Source organism: Carassius carassius, chromosome 15, assembly GCF_963082965.1.
Source record: "Carassius carassius chromosome 15, fCarCar2.1, whole genome shotgun sequence".
Lineage (NCBI taxonomy): Eukaryota > Metazoa > Chordata > Actinopteri > Cypriniformes > Cyprinidae > Carassius > Carassius carassius.
Window position 1 is genome coordinate 13,240,818 of NC_081769.1, and position 6,398 is coordinate 13,247,215.

Here is a 6,398-nt window from a genome sequence, read left to right on the forward strand (position 1 = left end):
ACAGGACTTATCATTGTTTATGCTCTTGATAATTTGTGCCATTTTAGAGTACTCATGCACATCCCTAGTGGCTAGCGTCACAATATTTAATAGCAACAATTATTCTGAAACCAATAAATTAATTTAAAATCCTACCTTTCAGAATTTAAGACAAGAACCGGATAATTCGTGTAATGATCATGGAAGGAAGCTGATGCAGAATAAACCATGAGTTATAGGGAAGTTATAGAAATAATAATGAAGTGGAAAGAAGGTGGGGCCATAGAAGGATTAATGGAGGGAGGTACTAGGATGGAGGGAGGAGTAGAAAACCACAGTGGAGCAGAAGGGTCCCAAACTCTTGGACAAGGAGATTAAACGGAGGATCACAGTGAATCTGGCAGAACAGTAAATGAAGAGATGGAGCCAGTGGTTCTTGGAAGAACAAATGGAGCAGAATGATGATGAAGATTTAGCTTTAAAGACTAGACCAGTGGTTATCAGTTCCAGTCATACCATACCAGCACTCAGCACATTTTGTATGCATCTCTTATCACTCCAGACATTTGCTCTACTTGACCTGCGAAGTGGACATCACAGGATATTCCACCATGATTCCATTTCAAAATGAGCACATTTGTTCCATTCAAAGGTCACTGAAGTGTGCGAGCTGTGAATTTAAATTGCATTTATTTACAGAGATATATTATTTCACACTTCACTAGTAAAGTTTCATAAAACTGTGAATGAATGTTTCAAAGTGAAGTAAACTTCAATGGATTTTCCTTGCACAGGGAGTAGGGAACAAAGAACAATGTGTAGGAACCGTGTCAATTGGAACACAGTTCATTCATGGACCTCTCTTCTGTTGAGCTGGTTATCTGGATCAGGTGTGTTAAATAGCTAAGTGAAGCATGCAACAATGCAGAGCGGTGGTTTATTTAACCAGAGAAGTAACCAAGGTCCAGAGTCTGAGGCAATACCGGGAATTCCCCAATGCTGGGTGGGACCAGCGGAGGACGAACAATAGCCCTGGGTGGAACAAAGGAGTCCACTGCACTGTACATAACCAGAAGAGGATGAGGAGCTAAAGCCGTAGGCTGAGAAAGAGAAAAGGGTTGGGGAACTGGCTCTTGGATGGACTTTCCAGTGTGAACTGGCACTGAGATGAGGCTTCCAACTGATGAGTAAAACACATGAAGTTTTGGAGAAAGAAGCCCTTACACTGCCCATAAGGAACAGTTTATGCATTGACATACAGGTAGAAAAAAATTAGAATTGGTGATGGTGCCATGTGTTTGGGGGTGGGGGGGTTGTGCTTACTTTTGGCTGAATCTCTGGCAAGTTGACGTAACATCTGCAGGGCAGTTACTACTGTAGTTCGGCCAACTAACTATTACTGTATGTTTCCATTCAGATGGTGTTAACTTCATCTGTTTTATTCTTGAAGTAACATTCTATGGTGGCTTGGCTTCCATGGTCAAAAGAATGCAGTTGCAGACAGAATTCAATAACACCAAAAAATGAGAAGGTGGTATACGGTACAAACTCAGTACTTGGAAACTGAACAAAAAAAAAAAACTAAAAAGAAAGGCAGGAAATATACTCAAGTCCAACACAAACAGAAGGACCTTCCAGGAGTCCACCCATTATTATGATGATAACAGTTTTAATGGCCAGTGAGGATTATCGGTTAACATGTATGTCTTAAGCAGGATATTAGGGTGTTACAGCATGTTCTAAAATTATAATGCACATTTCTTAATATTAAGTATAAAATTATTTTTATGTCGATATTAATGATGATTGCATGATCTCTGAATAATATTTGTCTTTAAATGCAATATATTTAAAGTGTTCCCGAAGTAGAACCAACCACTTTAGCACAGTCAAATAAACTTTAGCATATCTTTAGTTGGACTTTAGCATTACTTCCACACATTAAGTACAAAATTATTTGTTTCCGTTTAGCAGACTTTAAGTATCCCAGTTTAGTATACTGTACAATTGCAGGGTATTTTTATTTACCACATAAATACTCAAATGTATTTGTAGTATGCTTAGCATGAAATAAATGTCTTTCAAATACATTTTAGTCTATTTATTTTTCACTTGGGATACCAGACTGTTAGCAACTTTATTATGTAAAAAATAAGTTGAAATAATGCAGACTGCTGGCTTTAAAAAAAGCATACACAATTTAACAAAATTCCATCAGCTGTTTCTGCGCATCTTTCGTGTCTGGAATGGATGTATTCTTGAGTCTATAAGGTAAAAATAATACAATAAGATAACCTTGTTTGAAATGAAAATATTGGTTTCGTCTATTTTATTAGGTAAAGTTACTTATAGCCTACTACTTTATAATGACTGGGTTAAATATAGGGGTGCACGATAGATTTCGGCCGATAATGAATGCGCATCTCCTCAGTAAAGCCGGTGTTCTGTCGATTTGTCCTACCCTGTCAGATTTTCCTACCTTCGACTAAAACAGTGGGTAGTACAATTCGACAACGAAAAATGCTAGCCTACTGTAAAGTTAATAAAAGTACATTTATTAACGTCTACACCTACCACAATTCTAAACCTACCCTTACAGTAATCCAAATTAAGTAATTATGTGTTATATTCGCGGTTGTAGCTAGAAGAGATACAGCTACAGGAAACCAATAATAAATATTTTTTCTACCAATTAGATTGTGTTTTTATTAAAGTTAACACCTACCCCAACCCTAAACCTACCTATGCAGATACATTAAATATCTTTTTTTTAGCATGAAAAAAAGGACGCGAAATTGATGTGCGCATACACAGTAATCCCTGGTAGGAAAATCTGATGGGTAGGATAAAATGTCAGGACACCAGTTCTCAAATCAGCGGTAAATTCCATCAGGTGCGTGATTTCACATAGAGCAGCTGTTACTACACAGAGCTTTTGTTAACTGTCAAGCTGCGCAAATCCACGTTCATTATCACCATTGATTTGCACAGCTTGTCAGTTAACAACGGCTCCGTGTAGTAACACTTGCTTTATGTGAAATCCCCCACCTGATGGAATTTACTGCTAATTATAGAGAACCGGCCTTACTGGCAAGATGCGCATGAATTATCGTCCGATATTTATCGTGCACACCTATAGAAATGCATTACAAAAAAGAGACTAAAATACAATTTTCATTGACTAAAACTAGATTTAATGTCATCAGTTTTCATCTACTAAAACAAGACGAAAATAGTGATGGATAGCCTAATTCTGACTAAAATATGACTAAAATGCTCAGACTTTTAGTTGACAGAAACTAAAAAGAGTATGAACTTGACTAAAACTAATAAAATCTAAAATGACAGCTTAACACAAAGACTAGACTAAAGCTAAAATTAAAACAGACCACCAAAACCAACACTTAGGCCTCGTGTCCACCAAAATGTTTTTCCCCACGGCTAGCTTATTTTTTCAGTTGTTCTCTACAGAGCCCAGCACATGGCATGCAGGAAAAAATAGTAGAGTAGATTGTGTGCACAATTTACTAATTCATTCCCTCAATTTATTAAAACATGCACACGATTACTATTTCATTCACTCAATTTATAAATTGTGCGCATGATTTACTAATTCGTTCGATTTGCTAAATCGTGCACTTGATCAGAGACAGTTTATAAGAGACATGCCACTTCCTCAATCCTCAATACAACTATATAAGGAAAACCTGTAACGGCAAAGATGGCAGTTGTGTGCACATGTCCCGCCCCTCCCGCTGGAAAGCCAATCATCTGCTTTTAACAGTCAAGCCGGGAAACATTTAAGCCTATCGTCTGGTTCCACTGATGTATGCACACAGTTGAGGAATGCTTGCGCATGCGTAGTAAAAGTATAACTTGTCATCAAAATTTTTCAGCGATTTTTATCATATTTTACTGCTGTTTCTATACATGCAGTTTTTATGTCCTGGTGACCAGTGAAAGTGCAGTTCTGACTCTCTGCCCATTCATTTAGATAGGAGCTGGTCTTGTTAGTCTGAAATAGCTGCCCGGAGGGGTTGCCATGATGGCAGCTGAGTGACACGACTTGCCTAAAAGGACTTTGACACGATTTAGCAAATCGAGGGAATGCAGTAGTTAATCGAGGGAACGCAATAGTAAATCATGTGCACAATTTATTTATTTTTTCTTGCATGTCATGTGCGGGGCTCCATAATTCTCAAGTGTCACGTTTTTTAAAACGCCAGGAGTGTGCTGAGTGTTCGGGCATTTTTTTTTTTGGGGGGGATAAAACTAACTCATTGGTTACTCAGTTAACCAATCAGAGTGCAGGAGGGGTGGGGAAAATTCCACACCGATCAACTGTCATTTTGCCAAAGCAAGGACCAGAGCAAGTACTGTACATTGTGTCAACATTTTAGTCAGAAACAAATTATTTACCAAATCAGATAAAAGTAGCAGTTAGCAGCGGATATTTCAAGATAACCAAAAGGTGAGTCATCTGAACGGTAGAGCAGTTACAAGCAGGGTTATATTAACTACAGTTATTCAGTTCATGGCAACACAAAAACCACTATTCATTCTTTTCCTCCCTTTCTCAAACTTCCAGTGAGGCATTCTTGGAAGGTTAATGGAATACAACCAGTATTAGTGTTTTTTTTAACTACCATCAGATAAAAGAATGAAAAATAGTTCTAAAAAATATGTGCTTAGTATACAATGTAAATTAAATATCAGACATTTAAGAAGATCATTAAAGCATTGTATGTTATTTGTTTTGAATAAATTTTTGCACCATGCTAAAGAACAATCCGTGAGCAATTTGTACAATCTCCATGGTTACATTATAGGTCACAGGGGAAATGAAGACAGGATGTGGTTTCAGAGGTGAGGAAGTTATTTCTTCGCCTCAGTTTGCACTACATTCTGTCTGCGATAATCAAAAAAGTCTTTAACTTCTTCCTCAACTCAGTGAAGAGTTTACGATCTGTATTAGGTCATATTAGCTGGAGAAAATAAAGACAAAACATGGTATTTCAAAACAAAGATAATTTCCTTAGTTGCTATGAAATGCAAAATCACACACATACTTTTTTTCATACATGCATTTGCATTTATTTAATATTTTATATGGCCTTACTTGAACTGATAATAATTCACTCATAAATGATAATGCTGTCACTCACCCTCAAGTGAACTCCTATGACTTCCTTTCTTGCGTGAAACAACAGGCGAAATTCTGAAGAAGTACTCCTCTGATCCATGCATTGATAATGAATGCTGAATGAAGATGTCAAGCCTTAAACAGATCAAAAATTTACCAGAACATGATAAAAAGCGGTCCACGTGAAGTCATATGATTACTTTTTGTGACAAACAGAGCGAAATTTTAATCTGCAGACTTGCTCAACTGAGGACGGCTCATCCAGACTGCCAATTAGGAGCAAAAGTCATGTAAGTAGAGATGTCTGATTTGTGAAGAACGATTTGAGTCGGATCTTTTCAAAGAATAGGTTGATCTTATTTATAAAACCGCTCTGAATGATTCAATCTGATCGTGTTCTAAGTTCAAATCATTCACTCAGTAATCCAGCTGCAAGTTGCAACCATTAACCGGAATATTAAAAATGCCTTTTTTTTAGTTTCATGAATTAAGAAATTCATGACATGAGGGTGATTAGGCTAAATTGTGATTTTCATTTTGGGGTTAATAATGGCTTTTTAAGTCTAGTTTGACATTCTGATACATAAACCCTAGCAAAAAAATAAAAATAAAATAAAAATAATAATATATTTAAAATACATTTATTTAAAACTAAGTAGTCTATTAATATATTTCCTTACATATAACTCTAGACTTAGGCTACTGATATAAAAAATATAATTCAACTTTATTTGGAGTACAACATTTTCTTAATATTAAACCTAAAATGTGTTTTGATGTATTTACTAATGAGAATTATATCTTTGAATAATAAATAATGCAAGAAATTTAATGTGCATCTGAAGTTTACTTCAAGTATACTTCAGTATATCTCTAGTTGGACTTCTGCACAATTAAATTGCACAATTTGTCATATAGCACATAAGTTTAGTAGGCCTATACCAAAAGTACAATTGCATGGTATTTTTATTAAGTATGTAAATGTATTTGTAGTGTATTTAGCATGAAATAAATATATTTCAGATACATTTTTGTATATATATATATTTCCTTTTTAGCCTTGTGCATATATGGTAAATCTCCAAAGCACAATAAAAGACATTCAACACAGTACTAGGCTACGATTAGCAGACACTGAACAAGGACGTTTTGTGTCCCTCAATGTGCTGCTATTACTGTGTAAATACTGTGATTTTGTCAAAGTTGTTACAGAACTATGGAGTACTTTCTGTTTCATCCAGCCTCTCGAATTCCTTCATGAGAATTGGCACGAGAG